This window comes from Leptodactylus fuscus, chromosome 2, assembly GCF_031893055.1.
Source record: "Leptodactylus fuscus isolate aLepFus1 chromosome 2, aLepFus1.hap2, whole genome shotgun sequence".
Classification (NCBI taxonomy): Eukaryota; Metazoa; Chordata; class Amphibia; order Anura; family Leptodactylidae; genus Leptodactylus; species Leptodactylus fuscus.
In genome coordinates this window covers 272,485,467-272,500,351 of record NC_134266.1, presented here as the reverse complement: position 1 = coordinate 272,500,351, position 14,885 = coordinate 272,485,467, and positions in this window count along the sequence as shown.

Genomic DNA, 14,885 nt, shown 5'->3' with positions numbered 1-14,885 from the left:
AGGCAGTATTGTAGTAGTTATATTCTTGTACATAGGAGTAGTATTATAGTAGTTATATTCTTTACATAGGAGTAGTACTATAGTAGTTATATTCTTGTATATAGGAGTAGTATTATAGTAGTTATATTCTTGTACATAGGAGTAGTATTATAGTCGTTATATTCTTGTACATAGGAGTAGTATTATAGTCGTTATATTCTTGTACATAGAAGTAGTATTATAGTAGTTATATTCTTGTATATAGGAGTAGTATTATAGTAGTTATATTCTTGTACATAGGAGTAGTATTATAGTCGTTATATTCTTGTACATAGAGGCAGTATTATAGTAGTTATATTCTTGTACATAGGAGTAGTATTATAGTAGTTATATTCTTGTACATAGGAGTAGTACTATAGTAGTTATATTCTTGTATATAGGAGTAGTATTATAGTAGTTATATTCTTGTACATAGGAGTAGTATTATAGTCGTTATATTCTTGTACATAGAGGCAGTATTATAGTAGTTATATTCTTGTACATAGGAGTAGTATTATAGTAGTTATATTCTTGTACATAGGAGGTAGTATTATAGTAGTTATATTCTTGTACATAGGAGTAGTATTATAGTAGTTATATTCTTGTACATAGGAGTAGTATTATAGTAGTTATATTCTTGTACATAGGAGCAGTATTATAGTAGTTATATTCTTGTACATAGGAGTAGTATTATAGTCGTTATATTCTTGTACATAGAGGCAGTATTGTAGTAGTTATATTCTTGTACATAGTAGTAGTATTATAGTAGTTATATTCTTGTACATAGGGGGTAGTATTATAGTAGTTATATTCTTGTACATAGGAGTAGTATTATAGTAGTTATATTCTTGTACATAGGAGCAGTATTATAGTAGTTATATTCTTGTACATATGAGTGGTATTATAGTAGTTATATTCTTGTACATATGAGTGGTATTATAGTAGTTATATTCTTGTACATAGGGGGCAGTATTGTAGTAGTTATATTCTTCTACATAGGGGGCAGTATTATAGTAGTTATATTCTTGTACATAGGAGTAGTATTATAGTAGTTATATTCTTGTACATAGGAGGTAGTATTATAGTCGTTATATTCTTGTACATAGAGGCAGTATTGTAGTAGTTATATTCTTGTACATAGGAGTTGTATTATAGTAGTTATATTCTTGTACATAGGAGCAGTATTATAGTAGTTATATTCTTGTATATAGGAGCAGTATTATAGTAGTTATATTCTTGTACATAGGAGGTAGTATTATAGTAGTTATATTCTTGTACATAGAGGCAGTATTGTAGTAGTTATATTCTTGTACATAGGGGGCAGTATTGTAGTAGTTATATTCTTGTACATAGTAGTAGTATTATAGTAGTTATATTCTTGTACATAGAGGCAGTATTGTAGTAGTTATATTCTTGTACATAGGGGGCAGTATTATAGTAGTTATATTCCTGTACATAGTAGTAGTATTATAGTAGTTATATTCTTGTACATAGGAGTAGTATTATAGAAGTTATATTCTTGTACATAGGGGGCAGTATTGTAGTAGTTATATTCTTGTACATAGTAGTAGTATTATAGTAGTTATATTCTTGTACATAGAGGCAGTATTGTAGTAGTTATATTCTTGTACATAGGGGGCAGTATTATAGTAGTTATATTCTTGTACATAGGAGTAGTATTATAGTAGTTATATTCTTGTACATAGAGGCAGTATTGTAGTAGTTATATTCTTGTACATAGGGGGCAGTATTGTAGTAGTTATATTCTTGTACATAGTAGTAGTATTATAGTAGTTATATTCTTGTACATAGAGGCAGTATTGTAGTAGTTATATTCTTGTACATAGGGGGCAGTATTATAGTAGTTATATTCCTGTACATAGTAGTAGTATTATAGTAGTTATATTCTTGTACATAGGAGTAGTATTATAGTAGTTATATTCTTGTACATAGAGGCAGTATTGTAGTAGTTATATTCTTGTACATAGGGGGCAGTATTGTAGTAGTTATATTCTTGTACATAGTAGTAGTATTATAGTAGTTATATTCTTGTACATAGTAGTAGTATTATAGTAGTTATATTCTTGTACATAGAGGCAGTATTGTAGTAGTTATATTCTTGTACATAGTAGTAGTATTATAGTAGTTATATTCTTGTACATAGAAGCAGTATTATAGTAGTTATATTCTTGTACATAGGAGTAGTATTATAGTAGTTATATTCTTGTACATAGAGGCAGTATTGTAGTAGTTATATTCTTGTACATAGGAGTAGTATTATAGTAGTTATATTCTTTACATAGGAGTAGTACTATAGTAGTTATATTCTTGTATATAGGAGTAGTATTATAGTAGTTATATTCTTGTACATAGGAGTAGTATTATAGTCGTTATATTCTTGTACATAGAGGCAGTATTGTAGTAGTTATATTCTTGTACATAGTAGTAGTATTATAGTAGTTATATTCTTGTACATAGGAGTAGTATTATAGTAGTTATATTCTTGTACATAGAGGCAGTATTGTAGTAGTTATATTCTTGTACATAGTAGTAGTATTATAGTAGTTATATTCTTGTACATAGAGGCAGTATTGTAGTAGTTATATTCTTGTACATAGGGGGCAGTATTATAGTAGTTATATTCCTGTACATAGTAGTAGTATTATAGTAGTTATATTCTTGTACATAGGAGTAGTATTATAGTAGTTATATTCTTGTACATAGGGGGCAGTATTGTAGTAGTTATATTCTTGTACATAGTAGTAGTATTATAGTAGTTATATTCTTGTACATAGGAGTAGTATTATAGTAGTTATATTCTTGTACATAGAGGCAGTATTGTAGTAGTTATATTCTTGTACATAGGGGGCAGTATTATAGTAGTTATATTCTTGTATATAGGAGTAGTATTATAGTAGTTATATTCTTGTACATAGGAGTAGTATTATAGTAGTTATATTCTTGTACATAGGAGGTAGTATTATAGTAGTTATATTCTTGTACATAGAGGCAGTATTGTAGTAGTTATATTCTTGTACATAGTAGTAGTATTATAGTAGTTATATTCTTGTACATAGGAGTAGTATTATAGTAGTTATATTCTTGTACATAGGAGGTAGTATTGTAGTAGTTATATTCTTGTACATAGTAGTAGTATTATAGTAGTTATATTCTTGTACATAGTAGTAGTATTATAGTAGTTATATTCTTGTACATAGTAGTAGTATTATAGTAGTTATATTCTTGTACATAGGAGCAGTATTATAGTAGTTATATTCTTGTACATAGGAGTAGTATTATAGTAGTTATATTCTTGTACATAGGAGTAGTATTATAGTAGTTATATTCTTGTACATAGGAGTAGTATTATAGTAGTTATATTCTTGTACATAGGAGCAGTATTATAGTAGTTATATTCTTGTACATAGGAGGTAGTATTATAGTAGTTATATTCTTGTATATAGGAGTAGTATTATAGTAGTTATATTCTTATACATAGGAGTAGTATTATAGTAGTTATATTCTTGTACATAGGAGCAGTATTATAGTAGTTATATTCTTGTACATAGGAGTAGTATTATAGTAGTTATATTCTTGTACATAGGAGGTAGTATTATAGTAGTTATATTCTTGTATATAGGAGTAGTATTATAGTAGTTATATTCTTATACATAGGAGTAGTATTACAGTAGTTATATTCTTATACATAGGAGCAGTATTATAGTAGTTATATTCTTGTACATAGGAGCAGTATTATAGTAGTTATATTCTTGTACATAGGAGTAGTATTATAGTAGTTATATTCTTGTACATAGGAGGTAGTATTATAGTAGTTATATTCTTGTACATAGGAGGTAGTATTATAGTAGTTATATTCTTGTACATAGGAGCAGTATTATAGTAGTTATTAGAGATGAGCGAACAGTGTTCTATCGAACACATGTTCGATCGGATATCAGAGTGTTCGCCATGTTCGAATCGAATCGAACACCGCGTGGTAAAGTGCGCCAAAATTCGATTCCCCTCCCACCTTCCCTGGCGCCTTTTTTGCACCAATAACAGCGCAGGGGAGGTGGGACAGGGACTACGACACCGGGGGCATTGAAAAAAATTGGAAAAAGTCATTGGCTGCCGAAATCAGGTGACCTCCATTTTAGACGAATAGTGGATTTCAAATCCGGGTCATATGAGAATGTGAACTTTGTGACTATGAGACAGGGATAGCTGTACAGGCAGGGATAGCTTGTGATAACCTTTATTTAGGGGGGAATGTTATTAAAAATAACTTTTTGGGGCTCTATCGGGTGTGTAATTGTGATTTTTGTGAGATAAACTTTTTCCCATAGGGATGCATTGGCCAGCGCTGATTGGCCGAATTCCGTACTCTGGCCAATCAGTGCTGGCCAATGCATTCTATTAGCTTGATGAAGCAGAGTGTGCACAAGGGTTCAAGCGCACCCTCGGCTCTGATGTAGCAGAGCCGAGGCTGCACAAGGGTTCAAGCGCACCCTCGGCTCTGATGTAGGAGAGCCGAGGGTGCACTTGAACCCTTGTGCACCCTCAGCTCTGCTACATCAGAGCCGAGGGTGCGCTTGAACCCTTGTGCACACTCTGCTTCATCAAGCTAATAGAATGCATTGGCCAGCGCTGATTGGCCAATGCATTCTATTAGCCCGATGAAGTAGAGCTGAATGTGTGTGCTAAGCACACACATTCAGCTCTACTTCATCGGGCTAATAGAATGCATTGGCCAGCGCTGATTGGCCAGAGTACGGAATTCGGCCAATCAGCGCTGGCTCTGCTGGAGGAGGCGGAGTCTAAGATCGCTCCACACCAGTCTCCATTCAGGTCCGACCTTAGACTCCGCCTCCTCCAGCAGAGCCAGCGCTGATTGGCCGAATTCCGTACTCTGGCCAATCAGCACTGGCTAATGCATTGTATTGGCATGATGAAGCAGTGCTGAATGTGTGTGCTTAGCACACACATTCAGCTCTACTTCATCGGGCTAATAGAATGCATTGGCCAATCAGCGCTGGTCAATGCATTCTATTAGCGTGAACTGAGTTTGCACAGAAGTTCTAGTGCACCCTCGGCTCTGCTACATCAGATTGCTACATCTGATGTAGCAGTGCCGAGTGTGCATCAGATGTGTAGTTGAGCAAAACTGACTCAGCACTGCTAAGTCTCTGCATTCGCATAGGAATGCATTGGCCAGCCTTCGGCCAATCAGCGCTGGCTCTGCCGGAGGAGGCGGAGTCTAAGGTCGGACCTGAATGGAGACTGGTGTGGAGCGATCTTAGACTCCGCCTCCTCCAGCAGAGCCAGCGCTGATTGGTCGAGTTCCGTACTCTGGCCAATCAGCACTGGCCAATGCATTTCTATGGGGAAAAGTTAGCTTGCGAAAATCGCAAACTGACAGGGATTTCCATGAAATAAAGTGACTTTTATGCCCCCAGACATGCTTCCCCTGCTGTCCCAGTGTCATTCCAGGGTGTTGGTATCATTTCCTGGGGTGTCATAGTGGACTTGGTGACCCTCCAGACACGGATTTGGGTTTCCCCCTTAACGAGTTTATGTTCCCATAGACTATAATGGGGTTCGAAACCCATTCGAACACTCGAACAGTGAGCGGCTGTTCGAATCGAATTTCGAACCTCGAACATTTTAGTGTTCGCTCATCTCTAGTAGTTATATTCTTATACATAGGAGCAGTATTATAGTAGTTATATTCTTATACATGGGAGCAGTATTATAGTAGTTATATTCTTGTACATAGGAGTAGTATTATAGTAGTTATATTCTTGTACATAGGAGTAGTATTATAGTAGTTATATTCTTGTACATAGGAGGTAGTATTATAGTAGTTATATTCTTGTACATAGGAGCAGTATTATAGTAGTTATATTCTTGTACATAGGAGGTAGTATTATAGTAGTTATATTCTTGTACATAGGAGCAGTATTATAGTAGTTATATTCTTGTACATAGGAGCAGTATTATAGTAGTTATATTCTTGTACATAGGAGTAGTATTATAGTAGTTATATTCTTGTACATAAGAGCAGTATTATAGTAGTTATATTCTTGTACATAGGAGGTAGTATTATAGTAGTTATATTCTTGTACATAGGAGTAGTATTATAGCAGTTATATTCTTGTACATAGGAGTAGTATTATAGTAGTTATATTCTTGTACATAGGAGTAGTATTATAGTAGTTATATTCTTGTACATAGGAGCAGTATTATAGTAGTTATATTCTTGTACATAGGAGTAGTATTATAGCAGTTATATTCTTGTACATAGGAGTAGTATTATAGTAATTATATTCTTGTACATAGGAGGTAGTATTATAGTAGTTATATTCTTGTACATAGGAGTAGTATTATAGCAGTTATATTCTTGTACATAAGAGGTAGTATAATAGTAGTTATATTCTTGTACATAGGAGCAGTATTATAGTAGTTATATTCTTGTACATAGGAGTAGTATTATAGTAGTTATATTCTTGTACATAGGAGGTAGTATTATAGTAGTTATATTCTTGTACATAGGAGGTAGTATTATAGTAGTTATATTCTTGTACATAGGAGTAGTATTATAGTAGTTATATTCTTGTACATAGGAGTAGTATTATAGTAGTTATATTCTTGTACATAGGAGTAGTATTATAGTAGTTATATTCTTGTACATAGGAGTAGTATTATAGTAGTTATATTCTTGTACATAGGAGTAGTATTATAGTAGTTATATTCTTGTACATAGGAGTATTATTATAGTAGTTATATTCTTGTACATAGGAGTAGTATTATAGTAGTTATATACATGTGTGTGCGGGTTATTCTGTACTGGTTATGTTCTTGTTACTGACGGCTGATCACATTTGTGAATTAGTAATGCTTTTAGAGTAGTTCTCCCTTCCCCCACCTGTCATGGCAGGCTTTACACAGTCCATTACTTATTGGGGGCCACTACTGATCACTGGAGGCGGCTTGTTCCAGGGTTAGAGACATTATGGTGGCGCAGTACACAATAATATGTTGCGGTATGGCTGTATATATCTGATGGCTGGGGCCTGTAGATTCCTGGCTGGTCTGACTACATATATACTCAGTGCTGGTGAGTCTGTAATGTCCGGTTTCTCCTCCTCCCCTCCCTGTAGGGACAAGGCTTGTGGTCAGGACTAGTAAATAATGAATGGATCCTGTCACGCATGAATGGATGTTCCTGGGAAAGTGCTGAGCCGGGGAAGAGGGGGCTTTGTTACAGGAGGCCTATGAGTAGGGGTGCAGGGGGTGCGGGATCAGCAGGTATTTGGCAGCACAGCTGACATCACATATAGGATGCTTGGTGATTATCCTAGAAGCATATACTATATACTATATGCACCGTCAGATCTATATACAGCCCTACTAGTTGGGGTATATATTGAGTATGATGGTGGAACAGCATAAAGCTTTATTCACACTGGAGAGGGGGGGGGGAGTCACTAGCAATGCAGTGGGACAATCTCTTCTCATATTCCCATGTGGAGATCAGCTCTGATCCTGGAGTAGGACAGACACCTCCCTAGTGCACGGCTCTATAGTGAAGAGGCAACTGGTGCGATGGTTACAGAGACCAACAAGAAGCTACTGGCTTAGTGGTTACATGGACTAACAATAAGGAACTGGCTTGGAGGGATTAACAAGAGGCACCTGGCTTAGTGGTTACAGAGAAGAGGTAACTGGCTTAGTGGTTACAGGAAAGAGGTAACTTGCTTAGTGTTTACAGGGAAGAGGTAACTGGCTTAGTGGTTACAGGAAAGAGGTAACTTGCTTAGTGTTTACAGGGAAGAGGTAACTGGCTTAGTGGTTACAGGAAAGAAGTAACTGGCTTAGTGGTTACGGGGAAGAGGTGTCTGGCTTAGTGGTTACAGAGACTAACAAAGGTTAACCACTCCAATCATTACAGTCAGTCTAGAGGAAACTGGCTTAGTGGTTACATAGACTAACAATAAGGAACTGGCTTGGAGGTCACTGGGATTAACCTGGTTTAGTGGTTACAGGAAAGAGGTAACTGGCTTAGTGGTTACAGGGAAGAGGCATCTGGCTTAGTGGTTACAGGAAAGAGGCATCTGGCTTAGCAGTTACAGGGAAGTGGTAACTGGCTTAGTGGTTACAGGGAAGAGGTAACTGGCTTAGTGATTATAGAGACTAACAAAAGTTAACTGCTCCAATCGTTACAATCATTCTCACTAGAGGAAACTGGCTTGGTGGTTACAAACCTGTACAGGTAATATATACAGTGACATCCTAGTGTCACTGTAGTCAGATGTGGCCCCTCACTCTGCGGCATCTTTTGTCTTCAGACTGATCGGTGTGTATAGTCTCAGTGTGCAGGTCTCTGACGGGATTTGCTCACCCGTCTCTCCAAACAATTGGACGGATCTGCAATAAAATTACCCCATTGATAATCGAGGGGCTTCTGAAGAGTTTAGACCAGGTTTGTGATCTCTAAGAACTTCTGTTCCTGAGCACCATATCACATGACCCATATTAGCCAATAGAATATTGCAGGTCCTTAGCTCTTAATAGCCTCACTAATGTAATGTATGTATACTGTATCTATAAGTATATACAAGTATGTATGTAATATATAAATATTATGGTTGTGTGTAGGACTATGCAGGGTGTATAGCTGTGTACAGCATATATAGCATGTGTATATAGGTATATACAGTGACCTGTTGAGCTATGTACAGTGTTTTACATTCATCTGCACATTGTAGAATATTCACCTATTATAGGGAGTCTATAGCACCTAAAAATAGAGCTCTACATCCCCCACTAGGGGGCGCTCACTGCAGACTGATAGTATATTATACATCAAAGCTGTATAACTCTGTACTCAGAGAGCTCCCTCCAGTGGCGGCTTCAGGTAATCTATGATAGTGACACCTGAGATAAGTCACAGCCCAGACAGCGAAGTGCTCAGGGGTGACCGCCACAACCCTCCAGTATTAGGTGTCCTGAGGTCAGGAGGATATTACCTGCACATTTCAATCAATAGTCTTTGGTGTCCTCCTCACGGCCCTCCATATATGTGCAGATGAGAGCAATAATGTCAACGTACAAGGTGGGGACCCCATGATGACATATAGGCAGACATATTTGGCTGCGGTGCTATTTCTGCCCTGGACACTCTGATATTTCAGCACAATTGATCAGTTTGCACGGAGCGCTACAGACTATATCTCTCCAATCCTGAGACCCAAAGTAATGACAGACTGATGGGGGGGAGGGAGTCACAAAAGTAGAGGTAGAGAAAAAATTGAAATGACTGCCATCTAGTGGACAAGATGAGGAAGTACAAAAAAATTATTTCAAAACATGGACTAGATATGAATTTATGTCCATTGTATACCCTCTAATGAGGCGAGGTGAGGCGGCTGCCTCAGGCAGCACCCCGGAGGGGGCGGCAGCAGCAGCAATTTTTTTAAACTTTTTTTCCCTCTAAACTAGCGTAGTACAGGCTGCTTTGAAAACAACACGAGTGGCCCCTCTCCTGTGCTAGTTTAGACCTCTGCGTCTCATTGCCGGGTGTAGTGAAGAGGAAGCGGCGGCAGCGGAAGCTGCGGCGAGGTCGGTAAGTAAAGATACTTTTTTTTGGTTTTATATTAGGCCGCTACCTGATGGAGTATCCCCAGAAGGTAGCCGCCTATTTACCAACCTCCCCGGACCTGCTCATTGCCGCCCCCACTTCCCCTTCTACTATAGGCCCCGGAGGCCGACAGTGAGTAGGCCCGAGTACCAGGCCGCAATCCCATTGCCGCTATTATTATACTAGGTTTTTTTTTCAGCCCCCGAGTATAATAATCAGAGCCCCAGGGGAGGTGAGGGAACATAATAAACAGTGTTACTCACCTCTCCGGGATCCGATGTTACTCCTAGCAGGCTTCAGGTCTGAATGGTAATGTCCCAGATGTCACGTGGTCTGGGATATTACCATACAGGCCTAAAGTCTGTGCTAGTACTAACAGCCTGTTACTGCTAGCGCAGGCGTTAAGCCTGTATGGTAATAGGGTGTTACTGCTAGTGCAGGCTTCAGGCCTGTATGGTAACAGGGTGTTACTGCTAGCGCAGGCGTTAAGCCTGTATGGTAACAGGGTGTTACTGCTAGCGCAGGCGTTAAGCCTGTATGGTAACAGGGTGTTACTGCTAGAATAGGCTTCAGGCCTGTATGGTAATAGGGTGTTACTGCTAGCACAGGCTTCAGGCCTGTATGGTAATAGGGTGTTACTGCTAGCGCAGGCTTCAGGCCTGTATGGTAACAGGGTGTTACTGCTAGAATAGGCTTCAGGCCTGTATGGTAACAGGGTGTTACTGCTAGTGCAGGCTTCAGGCCTGTATGGTAACAGGGTGTTACTGCTAGTGCAGGCTTCAGGCCTGTATGGTAACAGGGTGTTACTGCTAGTGCAGGCTTCAGGCCTGTATGGTAACAGGGTGTTACTGCTAGCGCAGGCTTCAGGCCTGTATGGTAATAGGGTGTTACTGCTAGTGCAGGCTTCAGGCCTGTATGGTAACAGGGTGTTACTGCTAGCACAGGCTTCAGGCCTGTATGGTAATAGGGTGTTACTGCTAGCGCAGGCTTCAGGCCTGTATGGTAACAGGGTGTTACTGCTAGAATAGGCTTCAGGCCTGTATGGTAACAGGGTGTTACTGCTAGCGCAGGCTTCAGGCCTGTATGGTAACAGGGTGTTACTGCTAGAATAGGCTTCAGGCCTGTATGGTAACAGGGTGTTACTGCTAGTGCAGGCTTCAGGCCTGTATGGTAACAGGGTGTTACTGCTAGTGCAGGCTTCAGGCCTGTATGGTAATAGGGTGTTACTGCTAGAATAGGCTTCAGGCCTGTATGGTAACAGGCTGTTACTACTAGAATAGGCTTCAGGCCTGTATGGTAATAGGGTGTTACTGCTAGTGCAGGCTTCAGGCCTGTATGGTAACAGGGTGTTACTGCTAGCGCAGGCTTCAGGCCTGTATGGTAACAGGGTGTTACTGCTAGCGCAGGCTTCAGGCCTGTATGGTAACAGGGTGTTACTGCTAGTGCAGGCTTCAGGCCTGTATGGTAATAGGGTGTTACTGCTAGTGCAGGCTTCAGGCCTGTATGGTAACAGGGTGTTACTGCTAGTGCAGGCTTCAGGCCTGTATGGTAACAGGGTGTTACTGCTAGTGCAGGCTTCAGGCCTGTATGGTAACAGGGTGTTACTGCTAGCGCAGGCTTCAGGCCTGTATGGTAACAGGGTGTTACTGCTAGAATAGGCTTCAGGCCTGTATGGTAACAGGGTGTTACTGCTAGTGCAGGCTTCAGGCCTGTATGGTAACTGAGAGGAAAGAGTTAACCAAAGATGAAGAACTCAAGGAGAACATTTTTGTCTTATCTGCTTTTTGCTATAGAAGAAGGTCACCCAGGTAGGGCAAGGACTGATTAATAGTTTTTTGGCTTTGAACCACCAAGTGCAGATGGCTCGTTACCTTGAATATATTTTTGTATAATCAATCACTTATTGCATATTTTAGATAACGCTTAAGAAACTGTGTATAAATAAAGCATGAACCTTTTCTTAGGCGCGCACACGCCATCTTATGTGCAGATACAGTTGTCTGTGTCTTCATTTTAAGTATATGGTGAGGGAGTAGGGATCCGGACCCTAGACTCCAACTAATTTGGAAACAGTCAACAACAGCTGGCCTTCTTTAGGAAAGCCAACTTATCATTACTGGCGCCCGAACAGGGACCTGCATAACGGGGACCGCTCTGAACCGACGTGGCGATCAACTGAGCCAGAGGGACTGCGGATACGGCAACACAAAACCTGGCCAGGTAAGGAGCTGAACTTACACTTTTCTGTGCTCCTTTCTGTCTTGCTGTCTCCTCTCTCTCGCTGTCTCAAGATCGGCGCGGAGGTAAGGACATAAGCGTGCCCCCCCGCAGGTCAATTTGAACTCTGTTTTTTTTCTCTTGTTGACTGTTTTTTGTTTGTATGTCCTAACCTGAAAGGGATAGAGTACAGAGGCGAAGTATTGTTCGTTCGGGCTAAAACTGTTACCCAGAGCCTGGCCGTGGCTTCACAGACACGGAGCGTTGTGCAGTGGGAACAGTGCCAGTGCTAAAACCACTTTGGAACGAGCCTAGTAGCCTGCCTGTACAAGGACGCCGGACCGTAGTCTGGTTGTTTCCTAGGGAATAGCAGTGACATGCTAACCATCCTCTGTATTGCTGGTGTGATCTGTTTTGGAGCATATATAGCAGTTAGGATTTATCTTAACGTAAAGAAAGGAAGCCCTGAACCGTGGAGCATTCTCGGTCCCGATTTTTGGTAGTAATCCGTAGTTACAGGTTAAGGAACGCAGGAAAGGAGATCACAATTGATCCTCCGGGCGCTTCCGGGTAACTACGAAGTAAAAAATGGGACACACAGAATCAAAAGGGGTTACGGCAACCCACATAGTAATCTGCCAATATGGCAAGGAACAAGGAAAAAGGGCTAAAGCAATGCTAAAATGCTTCAAGATCCAACATGAAGATGTTTTTGACCCCAGTACCTGGACAAAAGTCCAGGAAACAAGGGGAGGGATAGTTACAGACAATGGATGGGACGCAACAGTAACTAACATGAGAAATCTATCCCAAAAAGCAAAAGATCAAGGATGGACATACGATAGAAACAAAAAGATATGGGATATCACTGATACCCGACCAACACCTGGGGGCCAGATCCCGGTCCCAAGTGCGCCCCCTTCGTATGCTAAGACAGTTAGTGACCCTCAAGTATGGACTTGCTCCAACTGCGGTCAACAAAATCCAGGCTGGAGAAACAATTGCCTAGCCTGTGGCACTCCTAAGCCCCACACTGAGTCCTTGTACCCAGTGGTGGAGAGAAGAACTCTCATTAGACCACCACAAGACCCGGCTAACCCAAATGCCCCAAGAGAAGCGGTAACGAGGACATATGACGAATACAAGCCCTGGCAACCTGGGGATCAGATGTCCCTGCTACAAAACGCCCCAAATCCTGGGACGGCTCCTGTCAGTTTCTGTAGATACTTACAACAGATTCAAGGGACATACAGAGCCACCTGGATTGATATGATGGACCTTTGTAGAATGAAGATGAGCCCGGTGCAATTCTCTCAACTTCAAACTCATATCAAACTCCCAACTAACGTGAAACAACTCCGAGCCTTCTTGGGCCTTGTCTCCTATTGCAGACAATGGATCCCAAACGCAGCAAAACTGATGCAGCCACTCTATGATTGTACTAAGGAAATTCCTTTCTCCCTCTCATCAGAAGGCGTCGCTGCATTCCAAACTTTGAAACAGGAGTTGTTGAGGGCTCCTGCCCTCAGTTTGCCTAATTACCAACATCCTTTTTTTCTCTTCATTAGAGAACTGAATGGATTTGCTCTTGGCATACTCACTCAAAAATTTGATGGCAAGCACAGACCTCTAGGATATTATTCAGCGCAGCTGGACCCAGTTGTGAAAGCTGCCCCCACCTGTCTAAGAACTGTTGCTTCAGTTCAAGCCATCCTTGACAAAGCATCCGACGTGTCTCTGGATTATCCTACCACTATCTTGACTACCCATGATGTCTATGCCATACTGTCACAAGTACAGACCAAACATCTGTCTATGGCCAGACAGGTGCGCATGCAATGCGCGCTCCTCCTCCCTCCCAACCTCACTTTTCAAAAACTCACAAGTCTAAATCTAGCGGAACTCCTAATCTTCGCAGATTTAGAAGGGGGGAGTGATGTGGGAGACACTGAGACTGAGAGTGATGAGGCAACAGAATCACCTATGATTTTTGAGCATGACTGCACCGAACTGATAGAAGCAGAATCACAACCTTTTCATACCATCTCGAGGACCCCATTGCCCAATCCAGTACATGAATTTTTTGGTACTATTCCGTTATCGGGCCAGCAGAGCTTATCAGCACCAGCATCGGGACAGCAGCAGTCAGCATTTCAGCATTGGGAATGACATCTGAGGACTGACTGCTGGCCCGATGCTTGTGCCCAGCTCTCCTTCCATCTGCCCGTACCCCTCTCTGGCCCAGCTCTCCTTCCATCTGCCCCTCTCCCCGCCACGTGACTAGGCTTGACCGACATTACTAGTCGCCGGGACGCTGCAGGAAGTTTGTCCCTCTGGGTCACCATAGCTCCCCGCCGTTACTATGGTCAGCGCATCCCTGAATCTCCGCCGCCACTTTCAGGACCCTTTATTGAGCCCCGGTGTGTGCTATTTTTTTCCTTCCGGTCTCCGTTCTCTGTGCCGGCCATGGCTTCCAGTGCGAGCGTCTTTCTTTCCTCCTGAACGCTAATGGCCAGAATGAGAGCGCCGAGGTGAGGCCTAGTCGAGTGGCAGGGAGAGGGGGTACGGGGCAGATGTAAGAAGAGCTGGGGGGCAGCACTGGGAGGATGGATGGGGGCATTGATGTACTGGTTACTAGAGACAGGGCGCCAGCATCGGGCCAGCAGTCAGTCCTTGGGGCGGGCCAGAGAGGGGTACAGGGCAGATGGAAGGAGAGCTGGGCACAAGCATCGGTCCAGCAGTCAGTCCTCAGATGTCATTCCCGATGCTGAAATGCTGACTGCTGCTGTCCCAATGCTGGTGCTGGTAAGCTCTGCTGGCCCGATAACGGAATAGTACCAATTTTTTATCGATGGCAGTAGATATGCTGATGAAAAAGGAAAATTCCATACTGGATATGCTGTGGTCACCCTGCATGAGACAGTGACATGTGGTCCTCTGCCACCAAGCCAGTCTGCCCAAGTTGCAGAACTAACGGCACTAAAAGAGGCCATAGAAAGAGCAGGTGATG